The sequence below is a fragment of the Dendrobates tinctorius genome, unplaced genomic scaffold (genome assembly GCF_039654945.1).
Source record: "Dendrobates tinctorius isolate UK_male_01 unplaced genomic scaffold, ASM3965494v1 ptg000084l, whole genome shotgun sequence".
Classification (NCBI taxonomy): Eukaryota; Metazoa; Chordata; class Amphibia; order Anura; family Dendrobatidae; genus Dendrobates; species Dendrobates tinctorius.
Window position 1 is genome coordinate 46,018,721 of NW_027361752.1, and position 24,807 is coordinate 46,043,527.

Consider the following 24,807-nt stretch of genomic DNA (forward strand, 5'->3'; position numbering starts at 1 on the left):
GGACACAAGCAGCTGTCAGATACAACTGGATCAGGGGTTCCGGTAACAGCAAATTTTTGGAGGGTGGATCAGACGCAGTTGATTTGCTTCTCGATTGACGTTTCCATCACTGTAGATTTCAGCGGTAAATGTAGCAGCCAATACGTGAGGTGGGAAATCATGCTCTGGAGGGTCCACGCTGAGCAGGATGTCAGTGGAGGAGCGGGGTAACGATTACTGGGTACTCGTTGTGTACTGAGATCTGACTCATCACTGTCCCCACCCACCTGACTTAAGGCAAGTGGCTGCAGATGGAGCATACCGTCATTTTCTGGTAGATTGTGAGGGTCGTCTCTCCTCCTGTACCAGTCGGTGACTCGCTTTCTTCCAGATTATTGTACTTGTTTTTTTATTATGTATTCCCTTTTTCACATGTAATGCGCCATGGAATAAATGGCGCTATTGTAAGGTGGCCAGGGTGGTAGTTGTGGCGAGGTGTTGCTGCATTCCCACCCTCTGGCGCCTCACAAAGGAAACATAAAGTAGAACACTCAGTTTTGATTCTGGGGTTCCTTCTGCCTCAGCCATCCTGGACTCCAGAGTCTATGTCCATGCTTAACAGTTTAACTTTGCTTAGCAACAGGGTTCTTATTACAGATGCAGCACAGTTCTCATGGAATGACATTCCTGGAGCTTTCCCTTCCTTGTCTGTCAACTTCCGTCTCTCCCGACAATCTCTGTCTCTCCCAGAAACCAATGCCTGTCCCGACAATCTGTTGCTCCTGGCAATCTCTGCCTGTTCAATAATCTCTGATGCTCCCAGCAATCTCTGCCTCTTCCTGGCAATCTCTGCCTGATCATCACAATCTCTGCCTCGCTGAACAATCCCTGTCCCGTTCTGCCAATATCTGCCTTGTCCTGGCAATCTCTGCTTCTTCCTGGCAATCTCTGCCTGATCCTGGAAATCTCTGCCTCGCTGGACAATCCCTGTCCAATCCTGGCAATCTCTGCCTTATCCTGGCAATCTCTGCTTCTTCCTGGCAATCTCTGCCTTATCCTGGCAATCTCTGCTTCTTCTTGGCAATCTATGCCTGATCCTGGCAAACTCTAACTTGCTGGACAATCCCTGTTCTGTCCTAGTAATCTCTGCCTTGTTCTGGCAATCCCTGCCTCTTCCTGGCAATCTCTGGCTGATCCTGGCAATCGCTGCCTCACTGAACAATCCATGTCCTGTCCTGGCAATCTCTGCCTCGCTCACTGCTGCATCACTTCTCCTTGCCCTGGGCATGGCTGCCCGGGCTCTCTGCTCCCAACCAGGAAGTATCTTCACTATATCCCCACTGCTCTGCACTACACCCATCTGTAACTTGCCCAGTCTGGAAAACCCCTTATCCTAGCTATGCTTAGGGTACCGTTACACCTAGCGATGCACCAGCGATCCCGACTAGCGATATGACGCGGTCAGGATCGCTGGTGCATCGCTAGGTGGTCACTAGTGAGCTGCCACACAGGCAGATCTCAGCAGCGACATCGCTGGGGACGGGGGTCGCTACTTACCTGTCAGATGCGGCGATCCTGCGTCCTCCCGCCCAGCTCCACGTGTCGCTCGTCGTCACAGCAGGAAGCGCCGCAGGAAGTGGCCGACGAGGAATGGTCCAGCAGCTTCTCGCGCGATCAGCGATAACCAGCGGGGGAGCCGGTCGGAGGTAAGTATCACATGCAGCGATATCGCTAGCACGTCCCAAAATCGGTGACTTTACAGCGATATTGCTAGCAATATCGCAGTGTGTAACAGGGGCTTTATTCTAACATTCTCATTCTCTATCTCTAGTGTGCCCCACTATTCTAGTCCCACTATTGTCCTATGCTACTGCTACCCTTCTATTCTATCCCTAATCTATCTTCTATATCTTTCCCTAACCCTTTGCCAAGTAAATGTAAAATACATCACAATATAATAACATGAAACAACGATAACAATGTCCATACACATTACAATATTAATGAATGAATACATTAACACTCATAAACACTATGGAACCCCACACATTTAATGTGAACAGTGTTCAAAGAGTGGGAGGCATATGTCACCCTCTCAGGCTACTTTTACAGTTACCGGATTTTTTGCGGTCCGTTATAAAAAAGCTTGCGGATCTCCGTTTTTCTTTTTTCAAATACTATGCAAAACCGGAAGACACGGTGCACCGCAAAAACAAACTTCTGTTTGTTTTTGCGGCCCCATTGATTTACAATGGGGGCCGTGTCAGTACGCCGTATAAGAGATCGAACAAGCTCAATCTTTTATCACTGCCGCAAAAACGGCCCTCACAGTTGCACGGCACACGGCGCACCGTGGAAGTTTTGCAGCCCCATAGAAATCTATTGAGGCCGCAAAATCAGCCAGCAAGAGCACGGTAAGTGTAAAAGCAGCCTAACACTATAATGTTAAATAATAATAATAATTTTCTCCCTGTGGCCAAACTTACATTTAGACACATGAAATATTATTTACCTTGTGGTGCAGTGACCGCTGTGTCCGCTAGGGGGCACTGTGTGGGTGTCCCAGGACAGCCGTATAAGCATTTCCATTACCCTGATAGGTGTAGGATACTGAAAGATCATAATGATCAGCAGAGGTACTGCTGAGTAGCACGTTCCGTTACAATGTGTCAGGGAAGCCTGTGTGTGCAATAGGACCTTGTGTGAGGTCATAGTCATGTGATCACCTGTGGGTGTGGTTATGGACCATATAAGGTACCTGAGGTCTGGTCACAAGGGGGTGAATGCTGGGTCCTGATTGGTCCAGTTTGGAAGGTCCCGTGTGGATGCTGTGACTAATGGCGATGTGTGCCTGACCGTTCCCAGGGAGAGGGAAGGAACGTTTGCAGTGTAAAGCAGCATGCAAGGTAACCTGGAGATGGGACTGCTACTGAGAGACTGTATAGCCTGCTGGCTAGATGAAGCACAGCCTGTGTGACTAGGAGGCTATAGGGGAGCAGAGCTCCAGTGTGAAGATACCCTGCTGTCTGCTATAAGACTGTTGCATATTACTGCTGGAGGTTTATGAAGGATGAATAAACCTCATGGACTATGATTTGTTGGAAAATCCTGTGCCGGACGTGTTTTTGATCGCGGCAAGCGAGTGTCCCCCCAACCCTGAATGACAGCGCTACCTCACAACCTGTAGATTACCACCATAGTGGCACGTAAATATATATATATATATATATTTTTTATGACAGATTCCCTTTAAATTGTTTTTTTTACTTTTTTATTGCAAACTGCAGAAAGCTTGTAAATTTTGCTAATAAACCTAATTCACAGTGGTGGTTGAATAATTTTGTTCAATGACTGATAGCACCTCTATATACAGTAGATAACACAGCATCCACCATTCACAATAGGAGATGTCACAGCTCACCTCCTCCTCCTGTATAATGACTGATAACACCTCTATATACAGTAGATAACACAGCATCCACCATTCACAATAGGTGATGTCACAGCTCACCTCCTCCTCCTGTATAATGACTGATAACACCTCTATATACAGTAGATAACACAGGATCCACCATTCACAATAGAGATGATGTCACAGCTCACCTCCACCTCCTGTACAATGACTGATAACACCTCTATATACAGTATATAACACAGGATCCACCATTCACAAAAGGTGATGTCACAGCTCACCTCCGCCTCCTGTACAATGACTGATAACACCTCTATATACAGTAGATAACACAGGATCCACCATTCACAATAGAGATGATGTCACAGCTCACCTCCACCTCCTGTACAATGACTGATAACACCTCTATATACAGTATATAACACAGGATCCACCATTCACAATAGGTGATGTCACAGCTCACCTCCGCCTCCTGTACAATGACTGATAACACCTTTATATACAGTAGATAACACAGCATCCACCATTCACAATAGGTGATGTCACAGCTCACCTCCTCCTCCTCCCTTCACAATGACTTTTCCCATATGAGCTCATGCCCTGGTAGCTTTCCTGTAGAAACAGTTTATTGCTTCTTATGTCCACGTGACTTTCTGTGCAGGACGTGTGAGTCTAGTGTTAGTCTTAGTAGCCAGCGTAAATTTATTTGATATAAAAAATTGAAAAAAATATCAAAAAGTTTAAAAAGTACATTTAATTGTAGGTCACTTTCTGCTGACTCAATCCCTTTACGTGAAACCTGAGCTCCACTACAAGACACCTCTGACCGCAGTGTGAACGTGTCCGACCTGACGCCGGACCGCATGAGTGTGCTATGGAGCATCTGACAATGAAGGTTCATGTGAGCGCCGTCACCTTCCCTGTAGAATATGAAATCATTTAATGAGTCTGTTATAATAAATCTCAGCTGCCGGCGAGTGAGAAGTGATCCTGCATCATAGCCGTAGTTTACTCCATGAGGATTCATCCGGATTGCCTGAATAATGGCCGCTCTCCATCCTACGTAAATGTTTACAGCGCGGTGAAATAATCCTCCTATAACAAATGATTAGATATGGCGAGCTGAAAAAAGAAAAGTAGACTTTCCCCAGCAGATGCTGCCGGTGACCTCATAGGAAAATACTTATAGATTCTGGTCTATGGGGTCCAGTATAATCTTATGATTGCTGTATTTCACAAGGAAAACACAAGAGAAGTTGTTTTGCTGCAAGAAAAGTTTTGCTTCTCTGTGCGAAGATTTATTTTGTGCCCTGAATCCAGAACTGTCCACCCTTACCTAGTCTTGAAAGGATCTGTTGCACAATCTGTCCCTGGTATTCTGGGCTCCACTTCCTTCCCTGAGTTCACTGCCCCCTGTTGTGCTCCACTTAGGGTTTTGCTACACACACCTGTGTTTTGGGATTGAGACTCTAGATCTCTATGTTTGGTGTGGTCCACCTTCTGTGCATACCATGCTTTACTTGCTTCTATCTTTGCTGGGTTCATCTTCATTCATTCTGCTGCTCCTGAGATTCCTGAGTGTGTCAAAGCCCCAGGTGCCCCGCATGTGTTTGCTGCATCAATGCTCAGGGTCTGTGTTCCCACCCAGACCTTGGGTTTAGATGATACATCTAACCTGGTGATCCTAAAAGATGCCAAAAAATTAAATGTTATATTGTGATGTGCTAGTAAACTTCCAGACAGGCTGAAATTCATATCATAACCACTGGGGGGGAGGCCACACATAGACACATATGGCATAAACATCTCCTGACAAGGTATCATAAAATAATTTTTTTAAAGCAGGTAATCTTGCACAACACATCGTGTGATAAACCAATAAAAAAGGTAAGGACAGACAGATATGTATCAAGAATAGTGATTTTTATTTTTTGGTGCTTAACCAGATTATCCTTGGCTATGAAACTAATTACTTACCCTTAGGACACGTTCACATTTTCAGTATTTGGTCAGTATTTTACATCAGTATTTGTAAGCCAAAGCCAGGTATCACTGCTGGAATATTCAAAGCAGCGCAATATTACACACACGTCCCACATGGAGGCCCAGTCATTGGTGGTGAAGTGTAGTTGTTCTGCGCAACGACTCGCCGGCGCATGCCCCAGCTGAAAGTCTACACTAGAATCATAGAATGTTAGAGTCGGAAGGGACCTCCAGGCTCATCGTGTCCAACTCCCTGCTCAATCTGCTTATCTACGTCTCCTTCCATTCAGTTTCATTTCATTGCTTCTCGTGTTTCCATGTGCAAATGAGCATAAAGATGATCCCTCTACACTGTGACAGCCCTTCAGATATTTGTAGACAGCTATTAAGGCTGGAGTCACACTAACCTGCGCAAAATACGCTCCGTAATTTGCATGCGTAATACGGATCAATGACCACAAAATAGTGCTCCGTAGGTCATCCGTAAGCAAGGTGAGGTCGCGTATTTTGCGCATGTCAGCATCCGTATGTAATCCGTATGGCGAGATTTTCTCGCAGCCTTGCAAAATGGACATTTAACGGTTTTGAGGCCTGCAAACAATTTAAATCATTAGCCTGCACCCTATTTAGACACTCAGAAACAGGTGGCTGCCTACATTCTGTCCATTTGTCACCTTGCTTTCACGAGGTGTGTTGGTGTTCTTTGTGCAGCATGGCAGAGGGTCTGAGATTCAATACAACTGAGCAGGTTCTCTTTACCTGGCTTTTGTCACGGCGCTTTGGCCAACCATATCCTGTGATAGTGGATCCGCGGAGGAGGAGATGCATGTGGGTACATCCACTTTTGAGGCAACGACTCACAAGAGGTCATTTTCACCGCCTCTATTCTTCTCTGCGGGAGCATCCGGAGAAATTTTACCAGTACTATCGAATGAGCATTTCCACATTTGATCGCCTCTTGGAGACAGTGCGCCCTGGGATCACATTTCAGGACACTAGGATGCGCCAAGCCATATCTGCAGAGGAGCGACTTCTACTCACAATACGGTATGTACTCCACAACCACATTCTCTATGTTCATAATGTGTGTGCTAAAGTATGTTTTTTGCCCTTCTTGGACAAAGTTTAATACCCTCATCTTACTCAAAATATGTTTCACCTGACACAGCAGAATGTTACATCTAATATGTCCTGCATATCACTTAGTCATTGTGCCACCAAATATGTGTGTGTTGTTCTCTCATTTCCTAACAAGTTTGGTCGGCATGTAACTGATTTTTTTTTTTACTTTAGCCATTCTAAACTGTACTATTTCTGTTGTTCTACAGCTTCCTGTCCACTGGCCTGTCTTATGCCGCCCTCCACCATGAGTTTCTCATTGGAAAGTCCACCATTTCAGGCATAGTGAGGTCTACATGTGCAGAAATCTGGACAAGACTCCATCAGGTGGTCCTACCCGAGCCCAGGATGGAAGACTGGTTAAGGATTTCAAGGGACTTTGAGGAGGACTGCCAGTTTCCAAATTGTATTGGGGCCCTGGATGGCAAACATATCAGGGTGCGTAAGCCGCCGAACTCAGGCTCCCAATTCTTCTATTATAAACAATACTTTTCTGTTGTATTGTTGGCTCTGATAGACCCTCAATACAAGTTTATAATTGTGGACATTGGGGCCTATGGAAGGACGGGAGACTCTAGAGTCTTCAATACTTCCATAATGGGTCGGCGGCTACGCACCAACCAGTTGGATCTACCACCACCACGCCAGCTACCAGGCTCCCCCGAACAATCAGTCCCTTATGTCCTTGTGGCAGATGAGGCCTTTCAGTTATCACGTAATGTCATGAGGCCATATCCCCGGCGCAACCTTGACCACAGGCGCAGAATTTTTAACTTGCGCCTATCACGTGCTAGGCGACTGGTGGAGTGTTCCTTTGGGATTCTTTGTGCCAAATGGCGGGTACTCCAGTCTGCCATTCAGTTGAGTGAGCAAAATGTGAATGAAGTTGTGAAAGCCTGTGTTGTTCTGCATAACTTCACCAGGATACATGATTGTTCCTCCTCTGATGGTGTTGTGCGTAGGCCGGACAATGTGCGCAGGGTGAGACCACTTATCAACCCTCTACGTAGACCACTCTCTGGCCTCAAAGTGCGTGATATATTCACTAATTACTTTATCTCACCTGAGGGGGCAACTTCTTGGCAAGAGAATGCTGTGTCTATGTTATAATTTGTTTCTTTAAAAGTGTGTCTAAATATATATTACTCAAGCCTTGTTATGATTCTATGAGTGTTTCATTGCATTGGTTGGTGTCTGTTAGTATGTTGTGAGGGATAGTGAGAAATCACACAGAGACGTTAACTAGAGTAGACAAATGTTTAGTTTTGCCTTTTTTTTTTTTTTTTTTTTTTGTTTTGCTTAAAGGCAAACATAATTTTGCCAGAACACAAATTTGGCAATGGCCAAAATGACCCTTTGGGCCTTCGTTAACTTGGTGTAACATTAACATTACAGAAAAAAACTGCAACAAACATTATGCAATAACAACATTGCTGCATGCCTACATTAATAACCTTGATAAGGCACCAAAAGGTGACCTCCATCACCTAAATAAAGGCAACAAGATAACACTCACATTTCCTCATAATGTTTTCCAATCATAGAAAGATTCCACCATGACAGGCAAGGCTACCTCACATTTTTCACACAGATATTACCTGTCTGTAGAACAGACAATATTTAAGCATGCTATACCGGAAAGGATGAAAATACAAAACTCACTTGTTCAGACATAGAGAGAGTGTGGTATTGTGAATGCTGGTAGCCTCAAATTGGTTTACTAGAGATTGCTAACAACAAAGTTGACTACTTAACTAAAGGCAAGCACTCCTTTCCTATGCGTTAGCGAGTGAGTAGTGTATTTTCATCCTTTCAGGTAACAGTATAGCGCATTTAAATATTCTCTTTTATACACACATGTAATATCTGTGTGAAAGGCGTGAGGTAGCGTTGCCTTTCATGATGGATTGTTTCATATGTTTGGAAAACATTGTTTAAAAATGTGAGTGTTAAATTATGTTAGAAATGTTGGGGAAGGAGAACACCTGTTTTTTTGTCTAGATTAGAAGCGCCAGTTACATGTCACTGGACATCTCCAAATTTTGGATTCATAAATCCTCATGTGTAGGGGAAGGGGAATGGGGAGGAACAGCCTGTGGGTGCTGCTGGACATTGTGGCCAACATCGCCCTGTGTGGGGCCATACTGTTGCCCATGATGCTGTTGTTGTCCAGCCTCCTGGGCCTGTTGGTGATACTGGCCAGAGTAATGATGATGGTGAGGGGCTTCTTGTTGGCTATGGTAGCCCCGTGGCTCATACCCACCAAGATAGCCAGATCGTCCCCAACCAGGTTGGGACCAGCCTCCAACACTGGGTGGGTACAAGTGGCCATATTGGTGGGGTTGGCTTGAGGAAGACATTTGGGGCTGCGGAATAGAAGGATGGGTAGGGGGAGGAAGGGCTTGAGGTGTTGGCCCACGTATTAGGGGCTGTTCAGACCCTGCTTGAGCAAGCATCTGTGTGGATGGTCTCATGCGCATTAAATTTCCTGGTGAGAGCTGCCACCTCTCCAGAAATTCAAACACCTCATATGGGGTATTGGGGGGGGTGTGCTTGCATCAAGCAGGATCTGAATACATCACCTAATACGGAGCCTGACCTCACGGGTAAGGGCACGGAGATAAAGGGTGAGGCTACGTGCATAGGCCTCCTCACCATCATCTGTAGTGACTCTGGACAAGTAATTCAGCACCCCAGTGTCCACATTGGTCCTGCTCTCTTGAATGGTGACCTGGCGCCTTCTTCTTATTCGCCGTGAGGCTAGAGCAGCCAGTGGGGAGGGCCTGATCTGGGCAGTTGGGCTGCTGCTCAAGTTGCCCGGCTCTTCCAGGATGGGTGAGGTTGCAGCAGCAGACCGTCCTGGTGGTGTGTTGTGTAGGGCAGCCATTGTGTGTTCTGGTGATGCCTCCTCTTCAGCCATCCTTCTTGTAGGGGGAGAAGATGTGCCAGCCACCTCATCCCCTACAGGATCTATAATGGGCTCTGCCTCTGAGGCCGTTCCTCGATCCGTAAGGTTGGATTGAGTTCTGTTATGAAATAGAACAGAGGCAAAAATACATCAATATTTTTGTCCCTGTAAAGTATTTGTGTAATGTTTTTGTGTCATGTGGTGTGAGGTATGTACTTACGGTCTCAGAGCCAGAATTGGGGCGAGGAAGTTCAGCCGGTCATAGTAGATATATTTTCTCTTCACATGGCCAGCATCCCCACTCCTGGACCGCTGCTGGCGTTCCCGGCGGTACTGGTCCCGGATACTTCTCCACCGTTTCATCACATCTTCCACTGCAACGTGACAGGAAAGATTGTCAAAATCACATATTTGAGAGGTCACATTTTCAAACAGTAGTCTAGGCATGGGGCCTTCTGGGGTGTGCGTTCTACCCATGGTGGCATATGTAATTGGGCCGATACCCAGGGTCTCATTAGCTCCCCTGAAACTAATTTTAGTGGCTAGGAGGATGAGGAGCTTGTGGCCTAACCCCTAATTATGGCTGTGTGAAGCCACGTGTCACATCCTAATGTAACGGCCTCATGAGGCTAATAAAAGTACATGCACAGGAAGGGGGGGGGCTGATTGTAGATTCATTTTGTAGCGCGCGCTAAGGTTAATTATATTTTTTTGGTTGCACTTACGAATTTTATGCTGCTCATCACGTGGTCTGTCAACAAAGTCATGGTACATCTGGCGACAGATGCGCCTCCATGACGCCTCCTTTCTTGTGCGGTTCGCATAGTTTGCGTCGCGTGGGTCCCATATTTCTGGACGCTCCTGCACCAGCACAATGAGGAGCTCTACATTAATATATGTGGACGCCATGCTGCTGCTGTACTCCATGGAGGCTGACTTCCTGGATGTCTGGAGCGGTTTTTGAGCTCATTTGCATGTCTAGGCTTCCTGATGATGGATTGGCCCATTTCCTGTCACCAGCCAAAAGACCTGCGTATTGCTCGCAGGTCACACGTGTGTTCCGTGTGTAATGCGTATTTTTTTGCGCACCCATAGACTTGCATTGGCGTACTACGGGCGTAGTACGCTGACAATCGCAGCATGCTGCGAGTGGCACGGAGCGTAGGATACGGAGGAGAAATATACGCCTGGTGCGAGTGACCCCATAGAGAATCATTTGTCCGTGTCTAATGCGTGCTTTTAGCGCCTCTCACTCTCCCGTATTCCTCGCCAGTGTGACTCCGGCCTTAGTCTCCTCTTAGCCTACTTTTTTGAATGCTAAACATTCCCAGATCTTTTAACAGTTCCTCATAGGACATAGTTTCTACGTACTTTGCAGTCTGCTCACCATCTTGGTAGCTCTACTCTGAACTTGCTCCAGTTTTCCAATGTCTTTTTTAAAATATGGTGTCCAGAACTGGACACAGTATTCCAGATGAGGCCTGACCAAGGAGTAGTAGGGAGGGATAATTACTTCACTTGATCTAGATTCTATGCTTCTCTTAATACATCCTAGAACCGTGTTTGCCTTTTTTGCTGCTGCATCACACTGTTGACTCATGTGCAATCTGTGATCTATTAGTATACCCAAGTCTTTTTCACACGTGCTGTTGCTTAGTTCTATTGCTCCCATTCTGTAGATGTAATTTTCGTTTTCTTGCCCAGATGTAGAATCTTGCATTTCTCCTTGTTCAATACCATTCTGTTAGTTGATGCAAATTGTATAAGCTTATCTAGATCCTTCTGTATCCTTTCTCTGTCTTCTCTAATGTTAGCTATCCCTCCATGCTATGCATCATCTGCAAATTTGATTAGTTTACCTTCAGTTCCTTTATTTAGATCATTTATAAAATTATTGAACAACAATAGGGCCTGGACAGAGCTTTGTGGTACCCCACTTGAAACACTCTTCTAATTGGATATTCAGCCTTTTATTACCATTCTTTGAGTATGATCACTAAGCCAGTTATAAATCCACCTAACAATTGCCTTGGCAATCTCATATTTGGTCATTTTTTTCTATAAGGATAGTATGAGATACTTTATCAAATGCTTTGCCGAAGTCGACATATACTATATCTACCGCATTTCCCTGATCCACCCAGTCAGTGATTCCATCATAGAAGGAAATTAGATTAGTATGGCATGACTTGTTCAGTACAAACCCATGCTGGCTCTGGTTAGTCACTTTATTTTTATCCAAGTACTTACAGTATATACATGCTGTTTAATAATAATCTCTGGTCTGTAATTTCCTGGATCCATCTTCTTTCCTTTTTTGAAGATAGGGACAACACAACCTCTCCAGCATATGCAGGGTGGAGTTCCACCTTGTTGGTATATGGTATAAGAGTTGTTGAGCAGGAAGAAGGAAGTGACTCTGCAACACAGGCAGGTGAGAATGTCAAAAGTGTGCACACACTTCCCTCACTTTCACTAGCAAATTGGACATATCTGGGAAATTTTTGAGGTTACTCTGCATGACCAAATTAAGAACTTGTGCCAGAAAAGGGATGTACATGAACCTGGCTAGGTCAAGAGCTGCTACCACATTTCACCCATTATTGCATACCACCAGGCTGGGCTTGAGGTGCAGCGGCACCAAATACTCATATGTCTTTGATCCCAGTCCACAACTCCTGTGCAGTGTTTGTTCTGTTCTCCAAACAGATCAGTTTCAGAATCAGAACCCCCCTCCTGTTGTTGCCTCTTGGCTGAGGTCAAGTTAATGCTGCAGGTCTTAAGGCCCTTTTACATTTAGCGATGCACCAGCGATCCAACCAGCGATCCGACCCGGTCAGGATCGCTGGTACATCGCTAAATGATCGCTAGTGAGCTTTCATACAGAAAGATCTCACAGCGATGCAGCAGCGACGCAGCGCACGATACTTACCATTCACACACAGCGATCCTGCGTCCTCCCGCCCGCCTCCACGCGTCGCTGGACGTCACAGCAGGAAGCCCAGCAGGAAGCGCCCGACGAGAAATGGAGCCGGACATTCTCGCGTGATCAGCGATGGACAGCGGGGGAGCCGGTCGTTGGTAAGTATCACACATAGCGATATCACTAGCAATATCGCTATAACGTCACAAAACCATTGACGTTTTAGCGATATTGCTAGCGATATCGCTTAGTGTAAAACCCCCTTAACTGTGAGCTGATGATGAGGTGGTGTAAAAAGCGGCAACCTGGCCAAAGGAACGCCCAGCAATCCTCACTGGTGGTAGGACATCTGCTAGAACGCCTTCTGCTTCTGGCCCAGCCACCACTACATTTAACCAGTGGGTAGTTAGGGAGATGTAACATCCCTGACCATGCTTACTGATCCATGTACCAGTCATTATATGTACCTTTCCACTGATGGTGTTGCACAGTGCACACCTGATTTTTTTTCCACTATATGTGTGTACAGGGCAGGGATGGACCACCTGGAGAAGTAGTAGAGTCTAGGAACAACATACTGTGGGACAACCACTGCCATAAGGTTTTATAAACTGTCCGTCTCCACAGGCTGGAATGGAAGCATTTCAAAGGCAAGTAATTTTAAAATGCTGTAATTGAGGAGCTTGGCACATGGGTGGTAAAGGGAAAATTTAGTCTTCTTTTCCAGGATTTGGCGGATAGAAAGCGTAACAGTTCCATTGGATGGTGTGGAGATGCTAGGTGACACTGATGATGGTGGTAGTGTCACATCTCTTTGCAACAGAAGAGGGAGCAGGAGAAGGCTTTGATCTGTCATGCTTGACACGTGTTTTCCACTGCAACTCGCTTAGATTTCAGATGCCTGATCATGTAGGTCGCACTCAGGTTCAGGAGATTTACATCTTGCTTCAGGCTCTGATGACACAGTGTGCAAACTACCCTTATCTTGTCATCATTACATTGTCTAAAGAAATCCCACACCAGGGAGCCCTTTAAGCTGTCTTGGTTGTGCTCATTTCCTTGGCACGTTGGTCAGTAGTAGCCGACGTACTGGCTACAGGCTGACAGCTGTGCTTTTCCACCCTGCTCCCTCTTGGCCTGTGATGCTGGGGCAGCGAGACCACCTCTTCCTCTGAACTGAGCATGTCACTATGATGGCCTTCACCCCATGTGGGTTCTATGACCTCATCATCCCCCGCATTATCTTCAAACCACTCTGCACCCCTGCCCTCCTTGCCGGTTGGCACACTGTATAAAGAAGCACCAGTTGGTACCTGTGTGCACTGGCCCTCCCATGTCCTCTGATATAACAGGCTTTTAGGCATCAGTGCACTCAGTCTTACATGGTATGTTCATCCACCCAGCTCTCCTGCTGTCTGTCTATGAAGACTACATAGTACATCACCCAGCTTTGGACATAGACTTGCCTCTGCACCTAGCATTCACATGGTATGCCTTCCAGCTAACCCCAGCTTACCCCAGTGGTATTTATGACCTTGTCTACTCTGGCTTGATCATATGCATCTGGTCCACTCTTAATTGTCTGGCCAAGATGAGCAGAGACCACTCCTCTCTGCTTCACACCTGACTGCACTTAGTTGTACATATATTGCATAGCTCAAGTCTGCATAGACTTCAGTCTGCAGTGTGATTCCTATAAGTGTGTCCTAAAAGTGTGAAGATAAATTTTAGAATTAAAACCAGAATTGAAACTGAAGGTAACTGGACACAGTCACTGTAAACAATGTTTCTGTTTGTTTTCACTTTCACCCCTATAATCCTTCACTTTCTGCTAATTCCCCTAATCCCTACTCCTAGTAAGGATAAGGAACTGATCATCTCTTCTTCAACCCTCCCCATCCACCTCACCTCCTCCTCAAAACTGGTCCTTAACATACAATCCTCTGTCTCCAAACACAGACAGCCCCCTCATGCCCTCTCCTGCTCCCACCTCCTAACACTTTCTCTGCTCCTTCTCACTGCTGGTGATATCTCTCCAAATCCTGGTCCTCCTCACCACATTCCCACAGTCATTTCTACCTCCCATCCAAGCTCTATCACAACCTTCCGTAACCTCTCCAACCTTATACCCATTCACCCAGCCCCCGCTTCCCCAGTCCCACTAACAGGAGCTCTGTGGAACGCCCGCTCTGTCTGCAACAAGCTTTCCTACATCCATGATCTTTTTGTTACTACCAAACTTTCCTTCCTCGCCATCACCGAAACCTGGCTCACCCCTTCTGACACAGCCTCTCCTGCTGCACTTTCATATGGTGGCTTCCACCTTTCTCACACCCCCCGCCCCAGCAGCAAACATGGCGGAGGAGTTGGTTTTCTCCTGTCAGATACCTGCTCCTTCACCCCAATCCCACTGCCATACTCTGTTACCCTCCCTTCCTTTGAAGGGCCAGCCACCACCTTCTTTGACGTCTTCACCACCTGGCTACTTCATTTCCTTTCCACGGACATCCCTACTATCATCATGGGCGACTTCAACATCCCCATTGACACTTCCCTCTCAGCTGCCACTAAACTTCTATCTCTCACTTCCTCCTTCGGCCTCACTCAATGGTCTTCTACAGCCACCCACAAAGATGGCCACACACTGGACCTCATCTTCACCCACCTCTGCTCCCTATCTAACCTCTCTAACTCACCTTTTCCTCTCTATGACCACAACCTTCTCACATTCTCTTCCCTCTCCACTCCAGGGCTACAATCCCCACCCCACAAACTTTCACACCCTCGGAGAAATCTTAAACACCTTGACCTACACTCATTCTCGGAATCCCTCCTCCCTCTCACAGATATAAGTTCCTTACACAATGCAGATGACGCTGCTGCTCTATATAACACCACAATAGCTGTAGCTTTGGAATCTGCTGCACCACTTACACATACCAAAGCTGGCAAAATCAACAGACAGCCCTGGCACACCAGCCTGACCAAAGAACTGAGGCGAGCTTCCAGGGCTGCTGAGCGCAGATGGAAAAGATCCCACTCCAACGAGCACTTCATTGCATTCAAACAGTCCCTCACTACTTTCAAGACCACACTCGCCACAGCTAAACAAACCTACTTCTCATCTCTCATATCCTCCCTGTCTCACAACCCTAAACAGTTATTCAACACCTTCAATTCTCTCCTCCGTCCCCCAGCACCTCCTCCCTCCCCACTCATCTCAGCTGAAGACTTTGCCTCATTTTTCAAGCAGAAGATTGATAACATCAGAGACAGTTTTGGTCAACAATCCCCAGAGCCCTTCCTCCTGACTTCCCAGCCCTCCACCTCCAAAACCAACTTCTCCACCAATACAGAAGATCGACTCTGCACTCTACTCTCAAGATCACATCTCACCACCTGTGCACTTGACCCGATGCCATCTCACTTCATCCCAAACCTCACCACAGTCTTCATCCCAACCCTAACCCATCTCTTCAACCTATCACTAACAACTGGTGTTTTCCCCTCAAGCTTTAAACATGCCTCTATCACACCTATCCTCAAAAAGCCCTCTCTTGACCCATCCTCTGTATCTAGCTATCGCCCTATATCACTTCTCCCCTATGCCTCCAAGCTACTGGAACAACACGTCTACCTTGAACTGTCCTCCCATCTCTCTTCTTGCTCCCTCTTCGACCGCTTACAATCTGGCTTCCGGTCACACCACTCCACTGAAACTGCCCTTACTAAGGTCACCAATGACCTCTTAACCGCCAAGAGCAAGCGACACTACTCTGTCCTCCTCCTCCTGGACCTGTCGGCTGCCTTTGACACAGTGGACCATTCCCTATTATTACAGATCGTCTCATCCCTTGGCATCACAGACAGGCCCTATCCTGGATCTCATTATACCTAACAGACCGGACAATCAGCGTCTCCCACTCACACACCACCTCCTCACCTCGCCCCCTATCTGTTTGAGTCCCACAAGGTTCAGTCCTAGGACCCCTGCTCTTCTCCATTTACACCTTTGGCCTGGGACAGCTCATAGAATCTCATGGCTTTCAGTATCATCTCTATGCTGATGACACACAGATCTACATCTCTGGACCAGATATCACCTCCCTACTAACCAGAATCCCTCAATGTCTGTCCACTATTTCATCCTTCTTCTCCGCTAGATTTCTGAAACTTAACATGGACAAAACAGAATTCATCATCGTTCCCCCATCTCATGTGACCCCCCCCCCCAACGAACCTATCCGTTACAGTAAATGACTGCCCACTCTCCCCAGTCCCACAAGCTCGCTGCCTCGGGGTAATCCTTGACGCTGATCTCTCCTTCAAACCACATATCCAAGCCCTTTCCACTTCCTGCCAACTTCACCTCAAAAATATTTCACGAATCTGTTCATTCCTCAACCAAAAATCTGCAAAAACCCTAGTCCATGCCCTCATCATCTCTCGCCTTGACTACTGCAACCTCCTGCTCAGTGGCCTCCCCTCGAACACTCTCGCACCCCTCCTCCAATCTATTCTAAACTCTGCTGCCCGACTAATCCACCTGTCCCCCCCCGCAATTCCCCAGCTTCTCCCCTCTGTCAGTCCCTTCACTGGCTCCCAATTGCCCAGAGACTCCAGTACAAAACCCTAACCATGACATACAAAGCCATCCACAACCTGTCTCCTCCATGCATCTGTGACCTCGTCTCCCGGCACATTCCTGCACGCAACCTCTGATCCTCACAAGATCTCCATCTCTTATCTCCTCTTCCCACAATCACATACAAGATTTCTCTCGCGCATCAACCCTACTCTGGAACCATCTACCACAACATATCAGACTCTCACCTACCATCGAAACCTTCAAAAAGAGCCTGAAGACCCACCTCTTCCGACAAGCCTATAACCTTCAGTAACCACCGATCGACCAAACCGCTGCATGACCAGCTCTACCCTCGCCTACTGTATTCTCACCCATCCCTTGTAGATTGTGAGCCTTCGCGGGCAGGGTCCTCTCTCCTCCTGTACCAGTTATGACTTGTTTAACATTATTGTACTTGTTTTTATTATGTATACCCCTCCTTACATGTAAAGCGCCATGGAATAAATGGCGCTATAACAATAAATAATAATAATAATAATAATCCACTTGTGGGTCAGGGCCAGATGGATGGGCCACGGAACCACAGCCAAAGAAACTGCTGCATTATTTGTGGCTCAGACAGCTTGGCTGTTCAGCAAGGAGTTGAGGTGGAAAAATGTTCATGACCATGGTCCTCAGGTGTCAAATCTGCACTTTCTGCAGGGGAATGGATGGAAGACAAATCCAAGGAACTAGAGTCAAGTTCAAACATCCAATCTAGCACCTTTTAAGTATCTTGTGGGCTCACCATTCTGCCAGCATTACCCAGACCTCCAAAAAGATGGTGAATACACAAGGTTGGATCTACAATGTGTACTAGGTTGTACCAGCAATATTAATCTGGCTGTAAAGAGTAGTTTAATAGGGGCTTTATGCACTAGGCTGTGCTGCACTCTTTTCTCCTGTCTGACAACACTAAAAATGACAAAAATATGTAGTAAAAAAAAAGCAGATAACCATATATTAATAGCCTAGGAAAGGGCCATGAATATTGGTCCCCTCCCAGACTAAAAATCTCAGCCACCCCAGAAATGGCGCATCCATTAGATTCGCTAAATCTGACACTTAGCATTGCTCTTCCTACTAGAGATTAGCCAACCTTTCAAGGTTCGGTTTGGTTTAGATTTGGCGAATGGCCCGATGTTTGCCAAACAGGTCTTTGATCGTATCCGAACCCCATTGAATTCAATGGGAGGCAAAGCCAAATACATAGACAACACCATCAGGAGGGCCAAAAAGCCGCCAAAGCAACTCAAATTATGGGCAGACACCAGGAAAAGAGGCATCAATTGACCCACAGTAGCAATTTGATAATGGCACAGCAGCGGTCAGCCATGGGCCATACATGTGGTATCAAGGTCTGGGGCAGCATTTACAGCTTTTAATTTAAGTTTAAATTAAGGCAAGGTGGGTGAGGAGCCAGTGTAAGCCTGCTTTTCTGTGAGCCCTGATACCTCATGCAACAGCTCAAACTACTTTTTTGCTTAATCACACTGAGGTGGCACAAATATCAGTTTGGTAGACCACTAATGTCAGAAAAATTTAAGAATAGTAACACAGATAGTTGACTGATCAATTCACTCACAGTAGAAATTTTATAATGGCACAGCAACAATCAGCCATGAGCCATGCATGAGGTATCAGGGTCTGGGCCAGCATTAACAGCTTTAAATTGAAGTTTCAATTAAGATGTGTCTTTTAAGGGAATGGTGTAAGCCTTCTTTTCTGGGAGCCCTGATACCTCATACAACAGCTCATTTTTTTTCCCAGCCACACTCAGGTGGCACAAACTTTAGTTTCATAGACTACTATTATCAGAAAAATGCAAGGATAGTAACACAGGTATTTGACTGATCAATTCCTCAACAGTATAACTGTTATGATTGAGTCACCGAGGAGGAAAAAACAAAACACAAGCTCAGCCCAGAAAATCAGAGAGGATGGAAACTAGCGGATTGCAGACCCCTAATCCTATCACGCAACTAGCAGTAGCCGTGGAGTGTTCCTACGGTGATCCTAGACACCTCGTCACAGCCGGAGATCTAAATAAGCCTAAAGAGAGAAAAGGGAAAAACTGACTGCCCCAGAGCAGACCCCAAAGCAATAGGCAGCCCCCAACATATAATGACGGTGAAGCAAGATGAAAACACTAACACAGATAGAAAGATAGGTTGAGCAAACGATGGGGCCCAAGCTAGCTAAAAAGGACAGGACAGAAAAGCTGCTGTCTGCAATCCGAGAAAACCCTGTTAAAAATATTACCCAACACAACTGATAAGCAAAAAGGACCCTGAAGTCACTAGACTTCAAACCCTATATCAGCACTCAGAATTTTCTGGAAGCAGAGCAAAAGAGAACACTGATCAAGGAAAAAGAATCCAGCACACCCCCGGCCGGGGATGGCTGAACTCAAAAAACAAGGTAAACAAAACCAAAACTAATAAATTCAATAGCAGAGCAAAAACTTATCTTTGGGAAGCAGGAATGAGACTGGTCTCCAAGAATCCAGCAGAGCAATCACCAGCAACTCAGAAGGGCGTCGGCTGCCTTATATCCAGTCTGAAGTTACCGTTACCCAGTCACAATCCACCTGATCAGGTGTTTGGTTCCTTTCATCCAAATCAGCCTCACTACCTTCCTTCACCAAAAGAGGGAGATCCTCGGACACAAAAGATGAATGAACAGATGAGCTCACAACAGTACCTCCCCCTTGAGGAGGGGTCACCGAACCCTCATCCAAGCCATCAGGCCGATCAGGATGAGCCCGATGAAAAGCACTCACCAATCTTTCGGCATGAATATCAGAGGCAGAGACCCAGGAATTATCCTCCTGACCATAACCCTTCCACTTAACCAAATACTGGAGTCTCCGTCTAGCCCGACGGGAATCCAGTATCTTCTCTACCTCATATTCCATGTTACCTTCAACCAACACAGGGTCAGGAGGTGCCACCATAGGAACCACTGGTTCAACAAACCTCTTCAACAAGGACTTATGAAACACATGTAAATCTTAAATGTGACAGGAAGAGCCAACCGAAAAGAGACCGGATTAATAATCTCCAAAATCTTGTAAGGTCCAATAAATCTAGGTTTAAACTTTGGAAAAGCCACTTTCATAGAGATATTCTTTGATGACAACCAGACCATATCACCCACCTTAAACCGGGGACCAATGGTAATATGCCGGTTAGAAAACCGCTGGGCCTTTTCCTGGGAAAGAGACAACTTATCCACCACATGGTCCCAAATCTGCTGCATTCTTTCCACCACAGTGTCAACCCCTGGACAGGCAGAAGACTCCACCTGTCCTGAAGAAAATCGAGGATGAAACCCAAAGTTACAGAAAAAGGGTGACATCAAAGTGGCAGAACTAGCTCTATTATTTAAAGCAAATTCGGCCAAGGTTAAAAATGAGACCCAATCATCCTGATCAGCAGATATAAAACATCTCAAATAAGCCTCCAAAGTCTGGTTTGTTCTCTCCGTCTGCCCATTGGTCTGAGGGTGAAATGCAGAGGAGAAGGACAACTGAATTCCCAACTTGGAACAAAAGGTCCTCCAGAATCTAGAGACAAACTGAACTCCTCTGTCCGATACAATGTTCTCAGGAATCCCGTGCAAGCGAACCATCTGTTGCAAAAACAAGGGCACCAACTCTGAGGAAGATGGCAACTTAAGGAGTGGTACAAGATGGACCATCTTAGAGAATCTATCACAAATCACACAGATAACAGTCATCCTCTGAGAGACAGGCAGATCAGAAATAAAATCCATTGAAATATGGGTTCATGGCCTCCTGGGCACCGGCAAAGGCATCAACAACCCACTAGAACGAGAACAAGGCTTAGATCGGGAGCAAATCCCACAGGACTGCACAAAATTTCTGACATCACGAGACAAGGCAGGCCACCAAAAAGACCGACTCACCAAATCTCTAGTACCAAAAATACCTGGATGACCAGCCAACGCGGAGCAATGAACCTCAGACATCACTTTCCTCCTCCACTGGTCAGGAACATATAACCTACCACTGGGACAACGCTCAGGCTTATCCTCCTGAAACTTCTCCAGAGCACGTCTCAAATCAGGCGAGATGGCAGAAAGAACCACCCCCTCACCTAAGATGGTAGCAGGCTTGGTCACAATAGGAGAATCAGCCAAAAAACTCCTAGAGAGGGCATCAGCCTTAATGTTCTTAGTGCCCGGAAGAAAGGAGACCACAAAATCAAAACGTGTGAAAAACAAGGCCCACCTGGCCTGTCTCGGATTCAAGCGTTTAGCTGACTCAAGGTAGATCAAATTCTTGTGGTCAGTGAGGACCACAACTTGATGTCTAGCTCCCTCCAACCAATGTCTCCACTCCTCAAATGCCCACTTCATGGCCAACAGTTCTCGATTCCCCACATCATAGTTGCGTTCCGAAGGAGAGAACTTTCGAGAAAAGAAGGCACAGGGGTTCATTTTAGATGTTACAGGATCTCTTTGGGACAAAACAGCTCCTGCACCAGTCTCTGAAGCATCCACCTCCACCTGAAATGGAAGTGAGACATCGGGTTGTCGCAAAACCGGAGAAGAAGTGAACCTCCGCTTCAGCTCCTGAAAAGAAGAAACAGCCTCTGGAGACCAATTCAGCAAATCAGCGCCCTTCTTAGTCAAATCAGTCAAGGGTTTGGCAATAACAGAAAAATTGGCTATAAACTTACGATAAAAATTAGCAAAACCCAAAAACTTCTGGAGAGCCTTCAAAGAAGTGGGCTGCACCCAATCATAAATGGCCTGTACCTTGGCTGGGTCCATTTCAATAGTTGATGGAGACAAAATAAATCCCAAAAATGAAATCCTCTGTACACCAAAAAGACATTTCGATCCCTTAACATACAGGGAGTTTTCCCTCAAAATCCGGAACACAGTCCGAACATGTTCCACATGAGAGTCCCAATCCCTGGAAAAGATCAAAATATCATCCAAATAGATGATCAGAAACTTATCCACAAAGTCCCGGAAAATATCACTCATGAAGCACTGGAAGACAGAAGGGGCGTTAGTGAGCCCAAAAGGCATCACCAGGTACTCAAAATGTCCCTCCGGAGTATTAAACGCTGTCTTCCATTCATCCCCATGCTTAATGCGAATAAGATTATACGCCCCCCTGAGGTCAAGCTTGGTAAACCAGCAAGCACCTTCAACTCTAGAAAATAGGTCAGAAATCAAGGGGAACGGATACTGATATTTAACAGTAATCTTGTTAAGAGAGCGATAGTCAATACATAGCCTTAATGAACCATCCTTCTTGGCCACACAAAAAAAAAACCAGCACCCAAGGGTGAAGAGGATGGTCTAATATGACCCTTCTCCAACGACTCCTTAATATAAGAACGCATAGCCTCATGTTCGGGTACAGATAAATTAAAAAGTCGACCCTTGGGAAATTTACACCCCGGACTCAGCTCAATTGCACAGTCATAACTCCTATGAGGAGGCAAAGACGCAGACTTACTCTCACTAAACACATCATAAAAATCAGCCAAATAGTCAGGAACCTCATGCGACTGGGGAGAGGTGGAGAAAACAGGAGTGTCACTAAGAGCACACCAACAACCCCAACTCACCAGAGACACAGATTTCCAATCCAAAACTGGATTATGGATTTGCAACCAGGGGAACCCCAGCACGATGGTATCATGCAAATTATGCAACACCAAAAATCTGCAATTTTCTTGATGGTCTGGGGCAACCCGCATTACCACCTGGGTCCAAAACTGAGGTTTATTCTTCGCCAAAGGAGTAGCATCAATACCCCTCAAAGGAATAGGCGTCCGCAGGGGTGTCATAGGGAAACCACAACGTTTAGCAAAATCTAAATCCATTAGGTTCAAGGCCGCTCCTGAATCCACAAAGGCTTTAGCAGAAAATGTGGACAGGGAGCAGATCAGAGTAATTACCAGAAGAAACTTAGGTTGTACACCACCTACAGCAAATGTGTGTGCAAAACGTTTCTCTCGTTTAGGGCAGACAGAAATAATGTGAGAGGCATCTCCACAGAAAAAACATAGCTTATTACGTCTTCTAAACTCCTGATGTTGCGCCCTAGACAAAACTCTATCACATTGCATAGATTCAGACATTTGTTCAACAGGTGGCAGCATTTCCCGTATAATTTTACGTTCACGTAAACGCCGATCAACCTGAATGGCTAATGACATAGAATCGTCAAGACCAGAGGGAACAGGAAATCCCACCATAGTATCTTTTACAGTTTCTGACAAACCCTTCCGAAAGAGAACTGCCAAGGCACCATCATTCCAAGTGGTGAGGACCGCCCACTTTTGGAATTTTTGACAGTACAGTTCTGCAGAATCTTGACCCTGGCTCAATGCCAACAGGGTCTTTTCAGCTTGATCAATGGCATTAGGTTCATCATACAACAACCCCAAGGCCTGAAAAAATGCGTCTACATTAGTTAGAATAGGATCATTTGGTATTAAAGAAAACGCCCAATCCTGGGGATCGCCGCGCAGCAAGGAGATGATAATTTTAACCTGCTGCGCAGAGCTCCCCGATGAGTTAGGCTTCAAGGCAAGAAATAATTTACAATTATTCTTAAAATTCAAAAAATTTAGACTGATCCCCAAAAAACACATCAGGAGTGGGGATTCTTGGTTCAGCAGCGTGTGAATGAGCACGATAGGCGGAAATTCCTCACACTTCAGCAGCAAGCTGCTCCACACGATCAGACAATTGCTTAAACTCCATCAGAAAAAATATTCCTCCTACGGCCTCAGAGAAAAAGAGGAAAAAATATACAAAAAAAAAAAAATTCAGACACTTTTTTTTTTTTTGTTACAATTCCTTCCTGCTATTGAGTACCATAGAATCTGCAGTATGGCTGGTGATTCTGTTATGATTGAGTCACCGAGGAGGAAAAAACAAAACACAAGCTCAGCCCAGAAAATCAGAGAGGTTGGAAACTAGCGGATTGCAGACCCCTAATCCTATCACGCAACTAGCAGTAGCCGTGGAGTGTTCCTACGGTGATCCTAGACACCTCGTCACAGCCGGAGATCTAAATAAGCCTAAAGAGAGAAAAGGGAAAAACTGACTGCCCCAGAGCAGACCCCAAAGCAATAGGCAGCCCCCAACACATAATGACGGTGAAGCAAGCTGAAAGCACTAACACAGATAGAAAGATAGGTTGAGCAAACGATGGGATCCAAGCTAACTAAAAAGGACAGGACAGAAAAGCTGCTGTCTGCAATCCGAGAAAACCCTGCTAAAAATATTACCCAACACAACTGATAAGCAAAAAGGACCCTGAAGTCACTAGACTTCAAACCCTATATCAGCACTCAGAATATTCTGGAAGCAGAGCAAAAGAGAAAAAGAATCCAGCACACCCCCGGCCGGGGATGGCTGAACTAAAAAAACAAGGTAAACAAAACCAAAACTAATAAGTTCAATAGCAGAGCAAAAACTTATCCTTGGGAAGCAGGAATCAGACTGGTCTCCAAGAATCCAGCAGAGCAATCACCAGCAACTCAGAAGGGTGTCGGCTGCCTTATATCCAGTCTGAAGTTCCCGTTACCCAGTCACGATCCACCTGATCAGGTGTTTGGTTTCTTTCATCCAGATCAGCCTCACTACCTTCCTTCACCAAAAGAGGGAGATCCTCGGACACAAAAGATGAACGAACAGATGAGCTCACAACATATAACATTTCATAACGGCACAGCTGTAGTCAGGCATGAGGTATCAGGGTCTGGGCCAGCATTTAGAGCTTTGAATTGAAGTTTCAAATAAGATTTGGTGGCTAAGTAAGCTATGTAAGCCTTCTTTACTGGTAGCCCTGATACTTC

At 45.9% G+C, this 24,807-nt stretch overlaps 1 long non-coding RNA gene across 1 annotated transcript; it reads left to right on the plus strand.

Moving 5' to 3' along the window:
• The first annotated feature begins 2,764 nt into the window (after positions 1-2,764).
• On the plus strand, positions 2,765-4,379 carry LOC141097527 (uncharacterized). The gene is made up of 2 exons (XR_012233982.1): positions 2,765-2,885; positions 4,155-4,379. It is a non-coding gene; the product is annotated as an uncharacterized lncRNA (long non-coding RNA).
• The last annotated feature ends 20,428 nt before the right edge of the window (positions 4,380-24,807 follow it).